Genomic DNA, 22,174 nt, shown 5'->3' with positions numbered 1-22,174 from the left:
TAGACTCCAGCATCTTTCTCACCACTGAGGTCAGACTAACTGGTTTATAATTTCCTGCTTTCTCTTGCCCACCTTTCTTTAAAAGTGGTATAACATTAGCCACCCTCCAATCCTCAGGAACCCGACCCCGAATCTATTGAACTCTGGAAAATAATCACCAATGCATCCACGATTTCCCGAGCCACCTCCTTCAGTACCCTGGGATGCAGACCATCAGGCCCCGGAGACTTATCAACCTTCAGACCTAACAGTCTCTCCAACACCAAATCCTGGCAAATATAAATTCCCTTAAGTTCAGGTCCTTCAGCCACCATTACCTCAGGGAGATAGGAAATAGAAACGTATGCAAAAGCATTTGGTGAGACTAGATTGGGTTAGGATATCTAGTCGGAATGGATGGGTTGGACCGAAGAGTCTGTATCCGTGCTGTACATCTGTATGACTCTATAATTCATTTTTAAAAATGACAAGCAGCAGATCAGTAGAAGACTTTTTAGAAACTAAATACAGATGTAATTGTTCCCTCCCAGTTATAGTGAGGACAATGTTGAGTATAGTGACTAAATTCAATGAGAACTTGAAAATAATTCTTGATGACAAGAAAAATTCTGATGATCTTCCCCTAAAACCTTAAATAGAGACATCAGAATGCCACCCTTAAGTCACAACTACCTTATTTCTATCAATTTGTATCTCATGAAAGCCCCTGTCCACTCCATTTACATCCCAACTTCTAATTGTTCTCTCCTACACCGAGAAGCAAAATGATGCAAAATTCCCAAAAAGCTAAATCAAAGCAGGTACGTGATGGCTGCAGCTCACCGAATGACCATCAGAAAACGGCTTCCTCTGCTCAATGTTCTTACCTTCCCCATGCCACCAACCTCCTCGATCCTTGTTCATACAACCTGGAATCGGTAAAACATCAACCTCATGACGTCGTACCTGCTCTCAGAACAATTCAGCCAGCAGCTCATTTTGAGAACTGACAGATTGCTACAACCTGTATGCCTGTTCCAGGTCACCTTGGACACAGAGACAGCTAGACATCTCATAGATCTGCAAAAGGCATTTTTGCACTGACGTGGACATATGCATGTTATGGCTCTTCACGGTTCTTTTAATACTTATGCTCTATAGCTGAGTGGGATGGGCTGCCAGCCTGTAACCTTGCTTGCATTTTAAGCAGACAGAGAGAGACAGGCAGCTTGTGATGATGGGAATACTGACAGTCAATGTATCAGTCAAACAAGGGATGGCAGCACACTCTCAATGTCAGAACTACACCATGTGTCAGCAGCTTTGGGAGCAAACATGCTGCATGTGCCTCAGATAAGTGGCAGGGGTGAAGAGGAGCTACCGTCTGTCAGTCAGGGGATTACAGTAGAGAGGATTGGCCACGGTCAGACCTGCAGGCAGAGCAGAGATCTTAGGTAATTCGGTCAGGCTGCACTTGAGACATTAGTTTTAGGGTGGGCAGGTCTTCCCTGCAACAGTTCAAAGGATGAAATTGAATAGGAAATAGAAACAGATGCAAAAGCATTTGGTGATGATGAAGGAGCAGAGGAGGTGTTGAGGTGTGCTCTGTTGAGTCAGTGAGTAGAAAGCACAGAGGGCACAAAAGGTTCACAATTTGGGAGGATATGGAATTGATGTGATGTATACAATATTGTACATTGAATTGTGGCCCACCAGTCTTGGTCAGTGGGGGCCCTAAGTGTAGCAGCAGAATGAAGATAGTGGCACTTACCCTTGCACAGCATAGAGGATCATTGATCTTTTTGTGACTCTCCTCGGCATCCCTTTTCACTGGCCCTTGTTCTAATTTCTATCCAAGTACGGCTGGGTCTGTTGGTATGGCCTCATTGGCCAGTTAGCAGGGATAACAAAAAGTCAGTTCTCTTCTCCACTGCTACCTCCAAATCCCTGAACTGGAACCAAGGAGCTAGCCTGTCTTTTCAGACATATCTTCAGTGCTATGTAAGTGGTCATCTCTGACTTGCAGTACGAGATGGTGCGCAGCTATGTTTTAAAATATGGTCAAAGTAAAACAATCACACAACACCAGTCCAACAGGTTTATTTAGAAGTACTAACTTTCAGAGCACTGCTCCCTCATCAGGTAGCGAACTGATGAAGGAGCAGAACTCCAAAAGTTAGTACTTCCAATTAAACCTGTTCACTATAACCTGCTGTTGTGTGATTTTTACTTTGTCCACACCAGTCCAACATCTGCACCTCCTCGTCATGGCTACCATTAAAATATGGTGCAAGAGGCATAAAAACCACAGGTCATAAATTGCACCTTGCTCGCCAGTCAGCTTCCCCCAAACCTCCCATCCCACTGAGAAGTGTACTTAACAGCTCAGCTGCATAATTAATGAAGTAAAAAGTGGAAGACATGTGAAAAATCTGTCCTGAGCAATGGCAAACTGGACACCATGTGCTTCCACACTAACTGCAAATGCGAAATTTCAACCTGAAACTTTTAAAGTAAAAGAAACACAAATAGTTTTGCTTAGCATAACAAAATGTAAAAACAAGACTGAAATTTCATCTTGACTGTAATCACAGCTACCATTGTATTATGGTATATTTAATTTTGAAAATCATTCAAAGGGTTTTCAAATAATAATCATGTGTTATGAGCTGATAGTCACATCAGGAAAAAGCAAAACATGGCTGAAGGCTTGAGTCTTACAAAAGCAACAATGGAGCGACTAATAGGATCTGAGGTGAGAAAAAGCTAGACTTTATAAGGATAAAGGGGTTGATAATGGTGGATCAGAGATTCAACGAGTGAAAGTCGAACGAATGGAGAGCTAAGAGTGAGGGAAATAGAGTGCAGGGATCCCGTGTTACTCCAACTCTAGCCTTTTGTACATTCTCACCAGCCCTTTTCCCCTAAACTGGCAATTATGTCTCATATCTTTAGCTTCTTGAAATTTCGATTTCACCATCAATAAGCTCTTTAAAACTTGGTTAAAGAGGGCACCCATCTTGATGTTGCCCATGCGATCAACAATGCCCTCAAGCACATCTCCTCCACTTCCTGTAACTCTGCTCTTGAACCCCACCCTTCCAACTGCAACAAGGATGGAACCCCTGGTCCTCACCTTCCACCCCACTAATCTCCAGATAGTGCACATTATTCTCTGCCATTTCCATCACCTTCACTCAGACACCACACCAAAGATAAATTTCCCTCCCCATGCCTCTGCAATTCCCTCATTAGGTCCACCCCCCCCCACCAACTCACCCTCCACATCGGGCACCATCCCTTGCTGCTGCACGAGTATAAAACCTGCACCCAAACCTCCTCCCTCGCCACCATTCAAGGCCTCAAAAGATCTTTTCAAATCCGGCAGAGATTTTCCTGCACATCCACCCACCTCACTGACTGTGTCCGTAGCTCTCAGTGTCGTCTCCTCTACATCAGAAAGAACGAGTGCCATCTCGCAGAGTGGTTCAGGTAACATCTCTAGGACACACACACTAAACAATCCCACCACCTTGTTGCCAACGACTTCAAGTCCCTCACACTCCCCCGAAAGACATGCAGGTCCTGGGCCTCCACCACCAAATCAAAGCCACCTGCCAACTGAAGGAAGAACACCTCATCTTCCACCTCAGGACTCGACAACCACACAGGATCAACATTAACTTCACCAGTTTCCAAACCTCCCATCCCCCACCTCATCCAAATCTAACTTTGCAACTCAGCACCACCCTCCTGACCTGTCCTACTTGTCCAGCTTTCTTCCCACCTATTCGCTCCACTCTCTGCTCTGACCTATCACTATCACTCCCCACCTGCATCTATCTATCACTTTACCTTCACCCCCGCCCATGCCCACATTTATCTCTCCGTCTCCCTCCCCCACCTCCCACATCCCCAATGAAGGGCTAATGCCCAAACTGTCGACTCTCCTGCTCCTCAGATGTTGCCTGACCTGCTGTGCTTTTCCAGCACCACAATTTTCGACTCTGACTCTGCAGTCCTCCCTTTCTCTTTGTATCAGTTGTTGCCTAGCTGTACTGCTGTGAAGCACCTTGGGTCCTCACAGTAAGACTATAATCTAAACATAGGTTGAGATCGTTGTAAACCAGCAAACAGCAATAACAGATGAATGGGTGCCAGTACAGAAGTGAGTACTGTCATCCAAGTGTCCATATTTTTCTAAAACATACTGAATAAAAATGTCTCTCATCACACACATAGATAAAGACACTTAAAAAATTAAACTATGAGCAGGTCAATCATATTTGACTTATTCTCAAGTTTCAGTTATACTAAAAGGTATGTAGATTCACAATGTTTAAACTACAAGTAAAATTACAGGTTAAAAGTCATTCACACAGTTGCTCAAACTGGTAACTGTTACTGATACCGCCTCCTGAAAAATCTTTTATTATTATGTCAAATATTATGCTATTTATTACAAAGATTGTGTGTAGTATGTACAGGGACCTGTAAAATCAATTATTAGGCAAGTCCCACTTTTGGGTCTTTCAGCCTCAAGTTAATGGTGTGCAGCTGAATGACAATATTTAGGCTAAAGATAAAAAAAAAGGATGAGCAAATTATGTCTTCCAGCTCAGGGTTTGCAATCATAGAAATGAATTTTCGGAGTTGGTGTTTGTGACATATCAAGATGCAAGTCAACTTTCTGACAGGCTATTTTCCCAGTGCACCATTACGTAGTTGATTACAAATCAAAGTTCCAAGCAACCCGTCATAACTTTTTTTCCAGAATTCAGACTCTTTAGATTAGTTATACATTACAACTCCTTAAAAAAACACACATTGGCTGTTCTGCAGAGGTAATGGCTACAATCTTGATTTTGTGTTCCAAAGGCTGTGAAATTTTATCTGCAAGTTTACTCACTGGTTGAGCTTCAAGACATGTCAAATTCTTCAGCCTCCCACTTCTTTCCTCACTCCTTTCGTAAGAAGCACAATTTCTCCTTGCTAATAGTCCTCTTTACCTAACACATTCCATTAACGATGCTAGGCTGGAGGGAAGGCTGGTGTCTAATGTAGCTTGTTAAACAAATGCTTTATCAATTGGTAAAAACAGAGGGAAAGTAACAATATATTCAGATAAAATATAATGTCCTCCCTTAGTAAGTCATACTGCCCTATGTAGTCATGAAACACCACATGATTTATACCAAACAGGTTTTCAGGACATACCTCCCCACAGGAATGGTCCCTTCCAGTGTATCCTTTATTCACCTGATCAAATTCACTGCTAATCAGCAACACAAGTTGAAAAGAGAGAGAGAGAGAGAGAGAGAAAGCTAAAAATACTGATCTGATCTAATCTAAATGTATTAAAGAGTGGCTCATCAAAAATGAAGAAAGTTTGAAGAGAGAAATGCATCTCAGTTTATTTTCTATGTCCACTGAGTCAAATCACAGTATCTCTACAGTGTGGAAGCAGGCCATTCAGCCCATCAAATCCATACGACACTCAGAACAGCATCCTACTCAGACCCATCCACTGACCCTATCCCCATCATCCTGCATTTCCCACAGCTCATCCACCTAGCCTGCACATCCTTGGACACTTACGGACAACTTAGCACGACCAATCCACCTAACCCATCATCTTTGAACTATGGAAGGAAATCAGAGCACAATCTGTGAACCTGGGTCTCTGGCGCTGAGAGTCTGCAGTGCTAACCACTGAGCCACTGTGCCACTCCCATATGTACTACAGATTTGCTGAAGAAATTTGCTTTTTAATGTACAGTATTATTTGCTTTTTGGATATTCAGAAATTCAAGGTATTGTGGAGGTTCAAAAGTAATTTTGACAAACCATAATTCAAGCCAAGTACACCAAACGTCAAGGCTGATTGATGCTTTCTATTGCTGAAATCATGAAGCAAGGGATTACCCATTTCATTGCAAGTCAATCAGTATAACAATAATGCTTGGAAACCTATTGGGGAACCACTTCCAAGACGAACTGAATTCTCAGGTAAACAGAATGACTTAATAATGGACAGCCAATGAATGTCAAACCAGACCAACTTGAATAAATTATTTGAAGAAGTAATGAGGTTGTGGAGATGTTGATGCTTTTCAAAAGATAGAACAGATTTACTCGGTAAATAGAAACACAAAATGATAAGGAAGGTTTATATCTTTGCTGTAGGATGTAGGATTACCAATGAGATAGGAGGTACAGAAATTTTAAGAAGACTTCATTTTCTGGGACCTAATTCATTCTTCTCAAGTCAAACAGTTGAGATTAAGATCTTTGCTCTTCTTGTTATGTCTAAATATCCTAAACCCAAATGTGTGATGTACAATTCAAAGTTTGCAGATGATACAAATCTTATCAGCACACTAAATAATGCACAACACTGTGTTATTATCACATCTGGACAAGTCAGATTCCACACAGAAACCTGGCTTGACAAATCATACTTTGACTTGTTTTGGTTTTCAAGTGTCTCTCACTAAAACATAAGTGCACAAAATCCTGTAAATTTTGTTTTAATAGTAAAACAAAAGTTATTGAATAAAACCATGAATGTAAAATAGAATAAACAAAATAATCTATTTGTAATTCCAATTCAAAGATTATTTTTAAGTCAAAAAACAGAATAGTTTTTATATGGTATTCCCAAACATACCCTTGGCATAGTATCCAAAACAGCACAATACTGACACCATCGGCCTTGTATCTAAAACCTCCATAGATTCAATCCAAATGTAACTTAAACTTTTACAATGGGATGACAAATAGCTTGTCTTGGAACTATTATACATCTAAGCTTATATGCACTCAGCTTTAAGTAACCTCCTCAGGATTTTATCCCAACAGTTATGGTCTAAGACTAACACTAACTCTTTATTCTAAAGCAATCAGTTTAATAACCATCCTTTCTTTCTCAAGAGTACTGGTCTACTGAGCCAACTTATTCCCAGGACATCTCAAGACTCTCCAAAGTAAAACTGAAACTAAAAGTCTACCTCACTAAGCTATGGGTGTTTCCATTAATAATAAAAGACAACAAGTTCCAAAACGTTCTAGTAAACTGTGAGGCCCCATTATTTACCTTGCAAACAAACTGACTCATTCCAAATCAAGGCCTTGAAAATTATTTTAATAGAGATCAGTAAGTTCACATGATGAAATACTGACAAGTGATTAACTTTAGATACACTGAAAACCTACAGGTTACTAACTCAAGAAACTGACAGCCAACCTAACAATAAAAATAATTATATTAAATAATATACATCCCACTGTTTACATCACAATTACAGATTACAGAGGAAACAGTTGGTTTATTCATTTAGGAATATGGGTGACTGGCTAGATCACATTTATTGTCCATTGGTAATTGTCTTTTGAGTTGGTGCTGAGCTACCTTCTTTAATTGTTGTAGTTTGTGTGGTTTGGGTACATGCACATTGCTATTAGGGAGAGACGCCAGGATTTCAATACATTACCAGTCAGAGAATAGGAGTACCCAGCGCCTTCTGCCGTCATAGAGGTACGCATCTGGAACAGGTAAATTGGTGAGGACAAGGTCAAGTAAGATTTTCATACGCCTGCTGCAGGCCCAACAGTTGTATCCTTTAAGGCTTGGCCAGCTCAGTCAGTAGTGGTCATTGCTCCTGCTTAACCACCAAATTCCACCAAACAGAAAGAATATAGTTTCACCCCTTTTCATCTCCCTCAATGCAGCTTCTCAGTAATTTATGGAAAAAAACTGGTTTATCCATTGAGAGTGTGCTTTTGCCTTATGTTGCTTTCCCTCATCACCTGCTGTAGACCCAGTCTGACACTTATATCCTTTAGTACCCAACCAGCTCAATCGGTAAAGCGGCTGCCAAGCCATTCTTGGTTGTTGACACTGAAATCCCTCACCGAAAATACATTCTGCACCCTTGCCACTCTCAGTGCTTCTTCCAAGTGGTGTTCAACATGGAGGAATATTGATTTATCAGTCAAGGGAGGATGGAACATAGTGATCAGCATGATGTTTCCTTGCCATGTTTAACCTGAGTGGGGTTGGGAGTCAATGTTGAGGACTTCCAGGGCAACTCCCTCTCGACCATTTACCACTGTGTCATCACCTGTTCTGGGTCTGTCCTGTCGGTGGGAGAGGAAAAATCCAGGGATAGTGATGGTAGTGTCTGGGACAATGTCTGTAAGGTATGATTCTGTGTGAATGAGTAGTCTGTGAGTCAGCTCTCCTAGTTTTGACACTAGGTCCTAGATGTTAGTGAGGAGGATTTTGCAGGGATGACAGGGCTGTTTCTGTCTTTGTCTTTTCCGGTGCCTGGGTCGTCCACCCCATTTTTATTTTATTATTATTTTAATGTAAATTTCACTACCTGCCATGGTGGGATTTGAACTCACGTCTCCATCTGTCGTATAACCCATCTGTCTGGATTATAGTCTGGTGAAAATAACACTATGTCAGCACTTCCCCGCTTGAGCATACAAGGCAGACGTGAGGGAGTATTCGAACATTGTATTATTTTGAGCAAGAATGGCAAGATATTGGAATGCACATCTACACATTTTGGACAAGAACAGGACGTGTTGATATGACAGAGAAAAAAAATGATACTTTTGCTTTGCTTTGTAACTAAAGGCTATGGATCCAAAAAACAAAGAGCTCATTGTAGATCATCAGTTCATCTTTAGCTGCACATCCACATCCGGGCAATATATTTTCAAAAGGATATCAAGATTGCCGAGAAAGTACGAAAGGAGTTTTACCAGGATGATAGCAAAGATTGAGGGGATTCATTAATTTTGCAAGATTGGAGAAACTAGGAATTTTCTCCTTAGAGCAAAGGAGATTAAGAAGGACCTGATCTAAGTTTTCAAAAGTCTTAGGGTTGATGATAAAGCAAATAGGGAGAAATGGCTTCCTCTGCCATGGTGTTTGGTAAGTAGAGATCATAGACTTAAAATTATTGATAAAAGATCTAGAAGGGAGATTAGGAGAAATTTATTCACAAAGCTCTGGAATGCATTACCTCAAAGTGTAGTGGCCTCAGATTCCATAGTAGCCTTTAAAAGCAATTGGACATGTATTTTAAAAAGACTGATCTGTTGGTTGAGGGTTGTAAAGCTAGGAAATGGACCTAAATTGGACAGATTAAGAACCAGTACGGGCATGACAGATCAAATGGTCTCCTTTTGTGAGATAGGACTCTTTAATTCTATAATTAAATTATTATTAAAATCATTCTGACTTCATTAAAGTAAATTGAAATGATATATTCCTACTAACTCATTATCATTGGAAAGCACAATGTTTGTCCTGGGCAATCAAATAAAACCAGAGCTACCCAAGCGATTAATGAATGCTCACATCACCAATCGACACTGGATATACTCCATCATAAATTAGAAACCCAAATACAGCAAAGCATTCAAATCCTTTCCAACAACTTTGTCCGGACCAACTGTCTTTCATTTAAATATGGTAGTGCTGCGTGATCTTCCATAATATTATGCACGGTCGAATAAAGATTGTACAGATGCTGCCTCAAATGAATGAATCAACACTGATCATACCTGAATTTACCAGGTCAAATTCCAGGCAAGTAAGCAAAAGCTTTCCCAATTACAGTGGAGATTTTCCACAATCAATCATTGATATTTTAATTCCTCACCATCCAAGTGGAAAGATAATAATTCTTAAAATAAAATTTGAGGTATAAAATTAGAATGGAGTCATTCCAGCAATGTGAAGAGCTGCTGAATGTAAACAATACCTGTAATATAACCAGTTTACAGTGTGACAGTATCATTGCTTTCATGTTTGAGCCAGTGGATTGATGACCCTTTCCTAGTGAGAGAAAACAACCAATTTCCAACAAGTCACTCCTCAGAGGAGCCTCACTACAACAGATCAGTCATTGCTACGTGGGCTAATGGAATGATAAATGCATTCACCTCATGTTCAGCTTCCCAGAGATTTTTGCAGAATTGTCAGATGAGATTTCAGTTCTCCCGCAATAAATGTACCTCTCCATGCCACACATACCTCTCCATGGTATGTGTGGCATGTGTGAGCAGAACATGCTGCTGGAAGACCCTTCAATCAATTAGATGAAATCATCTGCCTGGAGGCAGGATCTAACTGGATATAGAAAATGCTTTTGAATTATTCAATAGGAAATGCCATAAAGATCTGGATATGGGCAGGGTTGGGGGGAGGAATTAGAGAAAAAAATAGCAAAAGAAAATACTTTTAATCTCTAAAAAAACTGCTATATTATTATTTTTTCTTCTGAAGGAATCAGATTTCACTCTTGTAAAATTAACTTTTCAGGTCCAGAGAGGATAATCAGAAGTAATGCTTACTTACTGTGCCAATGAAATTTCACTCTGTATGTATATACACCACCTTTTTAAAAAATGTTTGTTTCATACGTGAGCATAGTAAGCAATTATCCTATGGTCACACCATTACAATAATCTCTGTGCATATGGCATCAATAAAAAATGTAACAATGAATCTTCTTTAGGAGTAGAGTATTACAAACAGGAACGTTCAGATTTCCATGCTAACTGCATACATATAGATACCAGACACTCAGTTAATGTGACTCTTTGCTGAGTCTTGCCATTATTTACACAAGGAATCCTAACCATTGTGTCTTGTACTGACTCTTAGTTATTGAAGGCTTTCAGAGAGCCTTACAAGAGTAGGCAACAAGAGCAATTCCTTTCATTGTCGTAGTGCATCCTGAACCTGGTGCATAGGAAATCACAACATCAACCATGGTTATATTATTTTAGTGTCCTTACAGGTCAGGTTCATTGCCAAAAGACTTGGAACATTTACACTATTTTTGATCTAATTCATGGCCAGATGTACATTTATATCAGACATAGAAAAAAGGGAAATTAATCAATGGAAGCTTTGGATTGTAATCAGAATTTGTTAGGGAAATCATCAAACCGTGACATACCTTGGGCAGATGACTATTGATTTTATTTTAAGTGAATGTGATCAAAATATTTTCCTATGAATTTTTAAATTATATTGTAAATCAATAATTTTCATAAATTGATCCTACAAAATGAAATAATAATGCACTTGGCTGAAGTTTACTGTTTGTTGCAGAAAAAATTATGAATTTGTTTTTGAATATTATCCTTTAATAAAACATTGTATTTTGAATGATCAATTTGCATTTAACTGACGTAATATCTAACCTTGGTTATCACTCATGACCAAGGAAGGAAGGTTTCATTACTAAGCAACCAGATTCTCTTGCTTCAAAAAAATGACTTCTTAAGAAAACTGCAACAATGCCATGCAAAGTAACCTAGTGAAGCTTGATTTTCATTTTGTCACAAAGTTAACAAGTAAAACGTCAGACACACAATCTGAAGCCATACAAAACCAAGTTGGCCATTAACTTGATTGTGTGTCCCAGGACTACTACATCCCAAAGCAGAGAGGTTTTACTTGCTGTCAACTGTACAAGTTGCTCCAGGTAATACTTTCAAGCTGCCATTCTTAAGTAGTTCAGCTTACTTGACTGAAATTTTGTACCATTTTCATAAGCTTTTTTATCAAAAAGTCACATCCTTTCTAGTCTATTTATATAATACTGCTTGCCAACAGGGGGTCTTGTGACTCAGGAGGCAGCATCCCACCGTCTAAGCCAAAGACCAATCATGTCATGACCAATAGTTTAATAATCAAGCTGTTAATCCTTCTGACACATCCTTGGCAGATAACAGGAGTGTCAGAGACTGCTGATCAGCCATTATTGACGTGGTGTGATGCCCCTAAAATGAGAACCATTTGTCTCTTCCCAAAGAAGGAAATGTCTATACTCCCTTATGGACTGTAACTAATTGGACAGACTTGCCACATCTCTGGTAGTCTTGTTTTCTACTTAAGTTTAATGAATACGCTACGCTCACAACCACAAAGAATTCACTTCAAAACTCATGAAAGCACACTTCTTTTGGAGACATCTCAATGAAGTCTTAATGCAAGCATGCAAAATGGAATATCACAACAATTTTGGATTCACACATTAGAAAGTACCTGGGAGCAAGGGATTCTATTGTTATTTAATGTTGATGAAAAGAAAATCTTAATTTCTGGTAAACAGAAATTATTATATAAAATTTCTACAGATAAATAGTTCTTGTTTGCTCTAAATGCTTCCGACAGCTATGAGATGGTATCATTTCACTTTCTGTCCTGACATCTGCCACTACATTTTCATTCATTCCGTCAACCTAAAAAACTATTTTATCATCCGCCAGCCTAATCTACCATCTGTTTCTGGTCTGTTTAAATCTTCAGTGTCTCAGTCTCACTTTCAACACAGTCCAGAAACTACATATTTACTAGTTTATATTTGAAAAGGTCTGACTTCTGACAGAATATCCTGAAGTACAGTAGTCTCCAAGGACCCTCGGGGCATACATTCCAAGACCTAGCAGGGAAGCCCAAAACCGCAGAGAGGAGCAAACCCATTCACTTAAATGGGAAATTTACCTTCCCAGCAGCCTCCTGGTCCCTGGTTCTGGCATGTTCCCTGTAATATGTTTGGGACCCAGTAAACCGCGGGTAACTGTAACAACATGGATATGACGGTCGCTCTGTACTCCCTCGATGCAGGAATACATGCAGAGACATGCCAAGAGGATCGACCTAGAAGGCACAGAAACTTTTTATGGCACTAGTTGCCATATGGTAAATCTAAAGATCCAGTCTTGGAATGTAAATAAGTGAGGTGGGGAGGTGGGTAGACCAGCTGAAGGTAGTATATGAGTGAGTGAGTGTGTGGATCATTGGGTAGTGTGGTTGGCAGTGATGTTCTGGAGGCCAGAGCAATAGCCAAGTTGGGGGCATAGCTGAGTAGGCAAAGTGAGGACTGCAGATGCTGGAAACCAGAATTTAGATCAGAGTGGTGCTGGAAAAACACAGCAGGTCAGGCTGCATCCGAGGAGCAGGAAAATCGATGTTTCAGGCAAAAGTCCTTCATCAGGAATAGAGGCACGGAGCCTCCAGGGTGGAGAGGCACAGTTGAGTAATTGAGTTGGGAAGTGGTATTCCTGGCAATGAAGTAGTCCAGTGCTAGTTATGTCAGGAGGAGGATAAGTCACATAATCAGAGGCATGGTTGAGCGTGTAATCAGGGTCTCTTAGTGGGTTGAGGGAAGGAGGTACATGAAGTGTCATTGCCCAGAAGTTTGAGTATGCTTTATTCTAACATTTGCTGTCTAACCATCCAGCTAAGAACCATGGAATTGTCCCAAGTCTCTGATTCTAGGTGAGAGGGGTTCTGGAGAATCCAGGAGAACAGCCCATCAGAAATTCCAACATAGGTCAACGCATTTTAACTTCCTTAGGGTGCCAGTGCATTTCTTGGATTATTTGTCTCATCTCTGACAATTGAAAGACCAGAGAATTTGGCCCTTGAATAAGCTTACCCATTTAAGATCTGCCTGTCAGGAACAGACAGCTTCAGCAATGTTATAAAGCTGCTCATCTAATAATACAAGTTATTGCTAAGTACATATCTTGTTTAAGATGACTGCTGTAGGATTTTTTCCTTGAACAAAAAAAAAGTGAATAGAAAACTAAGGATTGGTAATCTTTGCACTGCTTTCCTTTTTAGCACAATGAAATTGCAGCTGCAGACAGGGACATAAATCTTTATAGCTAAGTAGGTCATAAGACATGAAGAAGGCTTCTGATCAAATACAACTATAATCCTGACATATTGCTCCATCTTGCTTTCCAGTTGCAGTTCTCTTGCTTACAGCCAATTCATAGAATGATAGTAAAAATTTCTTTCTCGTTTCCAGTCATTTCTCTATTGGATACACAATAATCCTTCTCATATCCTCATCTAAATTGAACACCTTTGCAACTAAGAAATTCCAGTCATTACTACAACATAATAATCCCTTCAGATATTAAGTGTTGATGTATCTCAAAAGCAACTGCTAGAAATGCCGTCTGCCCTTTTCTAATTAAAAAATACAAGCGTTCTAGTTAATATTCATGCAGAGTTTCAATAAAAGTCTTAAACTTTCTGGTTAACTCTGTTCCTGCTCACATTAAGTTGTTTATACTTATAGATTTAAATTATCTAAATAAATGTTTCAAGTTTTGTTTTACTAATAGCCATCTGTTTCATTGTCATTTCAACAATGAACTGCCACATGTCTTAGTACTCTCCTACTAAAACTGCAGTCTCCACATCTTGAAAAATTTTAATGTTTTCATGTTTAATTGACCAAAAACACAGCAGAATCAAAACATTGTTCTAAAATCTGTTTTACACATTGAATTAAAATTAACTGCTGATATAAAATTGAAGAAGTTTTTTTTTCTTAAATTCAGTGTTGCATGAAATTTTACCTTCTGTTTATATGCTTTCATAAAATTACAAGCAGCTTCAAATTACATTTGGTTTTTCCAACTGAGTTCTGTGTGAAGATGCATTTAAAAAGTGTTGTGGAGATTTTTCCAACCTTCTCCACAGTCCCCCTTGATAATTGTTGGGACCTGTTTGTATGAAACGCCTTAATAATTGGTTGTAATAGGGATTCTTCAAACACAAGGCAAGGCAAAAAATATCTGCAAGCTGAATAATATTGGACAAATTTCAACAAGCTCAAATCTGATTTTTCCTAAAATTCAAACAGACACACAATTCACCTAAACGCTGGACAGTCATCTCGATGACCACGTCCTTGCCAAGGTTAACTCCAAACTGTTGCCTCCAACTGTTAACTCCAAAACCTCTTTCAACAACTAGCCGAGAATTTTAAACCATTCAAGGGATCTAACAAATACAAGGCCATCATTTGCCTCAGCTAATTGCATTTGAGAGGTTGAGCTGCCTTCTTGAACATCTGTCGTTCATCTGATGTTGAGGTACCTGCTCAGTTCTGTTCAGTTGGGGAGTGAGTTCCGAGTATCCAAACCAACATTAGTGAAGAACCAGCAATATAGTTGCAAGTCAGAATGGTATGTGAGCTTAGAAGTGTACCATTATGGACTAGGCTAGACCACTCAAAACATTCTTCAGCAGGCAGCCCAGACTGTAACTATGTAATTTGTTTTTGTAAGTGTACAGTGAAAATTACCTGGAGCAAGTTAGCTAGGTTAGCTACCAGGTTTTAAAACAGACAAAAATGTATTCACAAGATTACGAAATGAATGAAACACAAAGAACAGAATAGAGAACAACTACAGAACTCAGTCTATCCAATCTATACTTAATTCTGCTGATCCGAATATCACAAAAGTCTCAATGAACAAACCGCCTTAACCACAGTAAAAATGAAACAAAGGTCGAAGTTAGAAGGGCAACAGGAGAGAGAGTTTAGCAGCCTGTTTCCATGCAGCCTGTTTCCATACAGCCCGTTTCCATACAGCCCTCAGCTGAACTCTTTAACTGCTCAGCTTATTTCTTCTACCAGCTTTGTGACAGTACTTGCAGCTGGTACTCCCAAATACCTGCTGCCCTCATCTTTTTCAGTGCTGACAATGAAATCTTGGTTACTTGCTACAGTGCATTTTGCACTGGGATTCACCTGCACCTCCTGCCACTCTGGGACTCAGGATTCCTCACATGCTGTCGCCCCTCCCACAAAACTCTTAACTACTCCGACTCAGAGAATCCTGGAGTGACAGAGGGGCCGAGTCCCGGAGCAACAGAATGTGGGGAATCCCGAGTTCCAGGGTGGCATGAGGTGCAGGTGAATTCCGATGCAAAATACACCAGTAAGGAACTCACGAGTGGGGAACTCTTAAACTTTGGGACACAGTCACTAAATAAGGGGACAGATTTAACATTGAGATGTGAAGGAATTTCTGTAAGAGGGTTGTGAATGTCTGGAATTCTCTACCTCAGAGTTGTCAAAGCTAGATTACAAAGTATTTAAAGAAGCGTTGGATAGATGTTTCAAATGTTGGAGTGTTGAGACCTATGATAAGCAGGCCCAGTTGGAGGTCTGGACCAGATCAGCCATGAACTTGCTGAATGATGGGGCCATCTCCTGAAGCATTCCATAGTCAATGGATTATGAAGAAGTTGAATTGGCAAAGATGGTTGTCAATTTGCATAAAGTGGTAAATGAACTTACCATGTGCAAATTATTGCCACATATATTTCTGAAACTGAATTTACATCCAGAATATAAATGTACAGTATTTGCACAATGTATGTTGAATTAGTATTCAGTACTGAAAGTGACACAAACAGTAAAAGAATTAAAAGATTTCAGTGTTTTCCACAGAAAACAATGGAACTTTGAGCTGGAAGTTGAAAAAATATTCTCTCTCACCAAAATTACAGAAAGCTTTGGTCCATAGTTTGAAAAGGAAATCCCAAAAAGTAAACTTCAAATAACCAATTATTCTGGAGATTGCAAATTAACAGGTTCAGAACTATGACTCAAAAACAATGAAATATATGGATGGTCTCACAGCTTAGATGTAAATAAGAATATTTTGTGTCAGCTCAAATCTGCTATTACATTTATTAGTGACAGAAATTTGCTGAATTGTCACATCTCCTGAAGACTTTATAAATCTGACAGTTTTATCATCGTGAACAAACATTAAGTAACATCCAAGCTGCTACATGCTGCTCTCTCAATTATTAAAAAATGACAAAAACTGGATTTAAAAATATTGAACGAAATGTACACAATAACTACACTTCAAAATTATTAGTGGGTATATGCGCAGATCCAAAGACAAAATACTGTTTTTGACTATCTCATAAGGCAAGAATATCACGATGCCATGTCAAACTTTCCAAAACTTCCTCAGGTGGTTTCCAGTTGAAAGATGAATCATCTGGATATTGCTGCCCATGGGAGAAAAGAAAGATGCAACTTATGCCTGTGAATGTGTGAATCTCTTTCCCTGCTGAACCTAAACAGTGAGCAGCACAAGTGGACAAGAATGTAAAAGATGTCCATTTCACACAGTGCAACTCCAGACAGATGGTTATCAGGAAGGATAGGAAGCCACTCCAATTAGTTGAATAGTACATAATAAGTATCTTGCAATTTTCTGAAATGAATCTTGTCTATCTGAATGTTTAAGAAATATATGTACAACACAAATGGCTGGGTTTGCAAAAGGTCAAAATGTCAGAAAAAAAACGCAATGCAAATGGAACAATTTAAGTATTAGTACCCCTTCAACTGGACAACGAGTAAGCTACCTAAAGGTACTGCTTCTCGAAACACCGGCCTATCACAACTGGAACACATGCAGATTGTGTCTGTCACATGGAGCAAGCATTTATTGTTTTGTTAAACTGTGTGCAATTAAAACCAATTTGTTCTTGCTCATTAATATTGAAATATTTGTTCCAGAACACATGGATTTATTTTCAGCCGTGTCAATTTAAAAAAAGATTCAGTGAATTCAGTGAAAAGCCATAGAGATTTCTACAAATAAATCATTAACTGTAAAATAAATTTTAAAAAAGTTTCGATTTATATACTGCCTTTCACAGTTAGGGATGTGTAAATGTCCATGACAACAAATTAAGAATTTTTGAAATGCCATCACTGTTACAATGTAAATTAAGCAGCAGCAAATTTTCACACAGGAAGGTCCAACAATCAGGGATGTGAAAATATTTTGTGCTGCTGATTGAGTGATAACTTTTGGCCCGGATGCCAGCAAAAACATTTCTCGTCTTTTTCAAAATAATGAGAGGATATTTTATGTCCACCCAATCCACACAACAGGACCGACAGAGTATCAGATTAATCTCTATATGAGAGATGGCAGCTTCCATAGTGTTAGACTTGAGTTTTGAGCTCAATCAACTCCAAAGTTTATGTCTTTCACTGGCTAAAAATTAAAATCCTGTTCTCAAGCCCTTTGCAAGCCAGACCATGCCAAGACTGTAAAGGGGACCACCTTCACTCATGTGATCTGTATTATTTTCACTTGCTTACTGGACATAAACCAATATTCCTCTCTGATTAAGTTATAAAGCTGGCCATGCTCCAATGAAAAAGGGCCAGTTAGTTTTGTGCAGGTCTTAGGATGGAGTTTTCCCAACTGGATGTGAACACTGATGACAAGCATGTGATGGCATCATATCTGCCATGGCTGGGGTGAATTATCTCCCAATATAATGAACTTCTCATTATCCACGTCGATAAGACGTTATGTAAGTTACTTAGCAAATCACATTGTGTGCTCTAGTACTGACAAATTATCGCAGCTCCTTGAATATCTTGTTGCATTTATTTTTGGTTTTTTTTTTGCTGTGAATGCAATAACAAAATCCTGATTTCTGGTTCAGAATGTTGACCATCCCCTCTGACCTTTACCCTAACATGGTCTATTGTCTTAAATGATGCTTTTCTAAATGAGCGGCATTCAGAACAGACCTAGCAGCTCAAACAGGACCATCCATGATACCACGGGCCATTAGCAACAGCGGAATTTTACCCCACCACAATTCGTGGTCTGACTTTCCTGTCACAACATCATTACCACTAACGCAGTAATCACCTCTGGTTCTAAGCAGTACAAGATAGACTGCCAGGAGCAGCACCTGCTAATCTTAAAATTGAGGTGCTAACCAGTGAAGCGACAACATGGGAATAAAATAATGTTAAATAGCTGAAACAGCCTGCAAGACAGAGCTAAACAATTTCCCATTCAATTGATCAGGTCAATATTCTTTCGTCACGCCACATCTAATGATGAATGCTGGCAGACAATTAAAAAACCTGCCAGAAGAGGAATCTATACACATAGCCTCAACCTCAATGCTGGGAGACCCCAACATCCAAGGAATGTTTAAAGTACCTGTGACTCTCTCTAATTAGAAATGTTGAATGGATAATCCAATTTAGATTCTCCAACATCATGGATGTTGGTTTTCATTCAATTTGATAACTTTTAGATTTCAAGAATGTCTAAACTATCAGACAACACCCTGGCTGTAGCACTGAAGACTTGTGTTCCAGAACTAATCATACATTAGCTTAGCTGCTCTGGTACAGTCATGGCATTTATTCAATCATGTGGAAATTAGATCAGATATGTTTTGTCCAAAAAGAGACATGACAAATCAAATCCAATTAATTTCCACCCAATTTGCCTACATCTTAGCTTTATAGCTGCCAATCAAATATTCATTTTCCCCAGCAATTGGTGCATATGTAGCATCTACAACTTGCAAAGTGGTCTTTGAAAGCACCTTCCAAATGCAGAATCTCTGTCACTGAGAAGAAGGGTGGATACAGATGCATGGGAACTTGCAAGTTCCCCTCCACCTTGCACACTTCCTGACGTCAAACTATAATCATGTGATCAAAGTTCTGGAAGTTTGTTCTCGACAATCCTATGGCTATATTCAAAAAGATGGCTCACCATCACCTTCCCAAGGACAATTTATAATGGGCAATATACACTGGCCTTGGCACTGAAATCCACATAGCATGATCAAATTTTAAAAACTTTATCAGCATGTTGGATTTACAACAGAAGGTGATTAGCATTAAATTTGATATTTTCATTGAAAAGGTACTGGATAGTTTTACAATGTCTGGGAGGAACTCGTAAAATATATACTCTACAATCATCCTGCACGGGTTCAAATTGCAGCGCAGCTAGAAAGGTTTGAGGAGCCTTTCCTTCTGCGAGAACTTTGATATAAAGGTGCACACACATTACAGTATGCCATTGCTGGTACAAGGTGGTGTTGTGCAGCAATAGAAAACAACCCTACTCCCTAAAAGCCAGAAACTCAGGATTCAAGTTCCACTTCAGTATTTGATGCCAAGGAAAGATCATTCGTAACATCAACTTGAAATTCCATCCAAAATACACCGATGGCAGCTGATTAAGAGTAGGACAGATTCCACGTGTGCTCAGTGATATAAAGAAGTTGGAGCCTTTGCCTTGTGTTTGTTCAAGTGTTTGCTGATGTCATATTCCTCGGGGACCAATATACTCAGTTGGTTGAGTGGCTGGATTGCAGTTTTCCTTTAACCTTCATCTAATTTTCAGGATTCAGTGGAATAATGGCAAGAACTACGGGCAATTCTTGCATTAAGTCAAGTTCAAGCCATAACTGCTCAACTAAGTAACAAATTTAAAAAAGGTTCATTCTCAATAGTATGTAATAAAATTACACCAACACTGACAGACCATTGTTATTAATGCTCTGACTATACAGAATTATGAGAAATACTCACAAAGATCTAACTTACACTCTGCAGGAAGATATACATATACATTGCAGCTACACAGGGAAATCTAACAACTGACCTCAATTTCCTCACTTAAGATATTTTCTGTTTAACATTACTTATGCATATAAAAAAACTGCAGTGTCATACATAACTAATGAAATTCATGCACAAAATTTTATGTTCCTTAAATAATTTAGCAAGAATTTCCACGATATTATCTAATTAACTGTCTAAATGACAGCAAAACCATAATAATGATCATGCTCTTGCAAAAGAATTCAAAATGCCTGAATTTTGAATTCAGTTTACTATACTGTCAAAATAAATTCATGTCTCATTATATTAACCTACTGTTGAATTATTAATGATCCATTTTAAAATATCACTCTTTATCTATTTCTCCATCACAACAAATCTTCAATTACAACCCACCTCTCTTCTTCCTAATGATGAAATCAATACAAAAAACGTAAAGTAAATAAAATAAGCTTACAAATGAGGTGTACAAACACTTAAGAAAGTAATACTTCAATGCAACTCTCACAAATACTGCTGTTGCTTGACATAATATATTGGGATATTGTTGATATGTTATGTTACTAGATAGAGCATAGGTTATCGACAATTTCCTCCCTGGTACAGATCAAACATATACTTACAAAAGTAAAGTTAAAAATCACACAACACCAGGTTATATTCCAACAGGTTTATTTGAAAATACAATCTTTTGGAGCCTTGCTCCTTTGGCAGTTAACTAGTGGGGCAGGATCGTAGGACTCAGAATTTATAGTAAAAGATTAAAGTGTCATTCAACTGATGCGATGTATTCAGCAAACCTCGATTGCTGTTAAGTTTTTAATCACTTCGAATGAGGATGCAGGTTTTGAATGATTAATATGTAAATCCCAGAACTTCTTTCAAGAACTTGGCCCAGTAGTATTATCACTGAACCAATCAGCTGGACACCCAAGTAATGCTCTGGGGACCCAGATTTGAATTCTACCAGGGCAGATGGTGGAACTTGAATTCAATAAATATCTGGACTTAAGAGTCCAATGATGGCCACAAATTCATTGCCAATTGTCAGGAAAAACCCATCTGATTCACTAATGTCCATCAGGGAAGGAAGCTGCCATCCTTACCTGGTCTGGCCTACATGTGACTCCAGACCCACAGCAATGTGGTTGATTCTTAACTGTTGTCCCAGCATTTAGGGAGTGGGAAATAAATGCTGCCTAACCACTGACACCCTCATCCCGTAAATGAAAAAATAAAATTATTATGAAGTGGAAGAACTGTGCACAAGTTCCATGTCGGCAACAACTCAATTAGGTAGCTGCATAAAAGTTTTGTGGGCAAAAACATGGGCAAAGATAACCCACAGTTGACATCTGAAACATTACAGTTACATTGGAATAAATGCAACCATCCACAATTATATTGTGTCTGTTCTCCTGAAACATAATACCCTGGACTTACAATTGGAAACACACTTAGCTGTAAGTAGCAGAACTGTGTGGTGTGAAAACTTGCTTCCAGCATGATATTGCTTTGCATGAACACTAACAGAAATGTTTCCTAATTCAATTGCATTTCTATTTTTGGATTATAATTCCAGTTTAAAACAATATTCATAATAATTGGCATACATTTAGAAATACAGAGCAGTTCACAGCCATTCATGAATACAGTCTAATTATATCTGAAGTGACCCATATTGGTTAACTGTATTAGATAGGTGCACACAAGAGGTACGCTCTTTTCAGCGCTATTGTATAATACTCATATAAATTTCAAAGACTACAATGATGCAACATTGGAACCTGCAATTATACTGATCAGCAATCCACAGAAGAACTCCAAGGAAGGAATGTTGCTTTTTCAATGTGACAAAGGAGAAGTCAACCTGAATTACTTCTTAATATTGCCAAGCATTTGGTTATAAAATACTGCTA

General features: G+C 38.9%; 1 protein-coding gene across 5 annotated transcripts in view; it reads right to left on the bottom strand.

The window, feature by feature from the left end:
• Window positions 1–22,174, bottom strand: part of dmd (dystrophin) — a 2,012,228-nt gene that overhangs the window by 1,733,527 nt on the left and 256,527 nt on the right. The gene's annotated exons all lie outside the window — the stretch shown is intronic.

The sequence above is a fragment of the Chiloscyllium plagiosum genome, chromosome 12 (assembly GCF_004010195.1).
Source record: "Chiloscyllium plagiosum isolate BGI_BamShark_2017 chromosome 12, ASM401019v2, whole genome shotgun sequence".
In the NCBI taxonomy this organism is placed as follows: domain Eukaryota; kingdom Metazoa; phylum Chordata; class Chondrichthyes; order Orectolobiformes; family Hemiscylliidae; genus Chiloscyllium; species Chiloscyllium plagiosum.
This window is presented reverse-complemented; position numbering and strand designations above follow the sequence as displayed.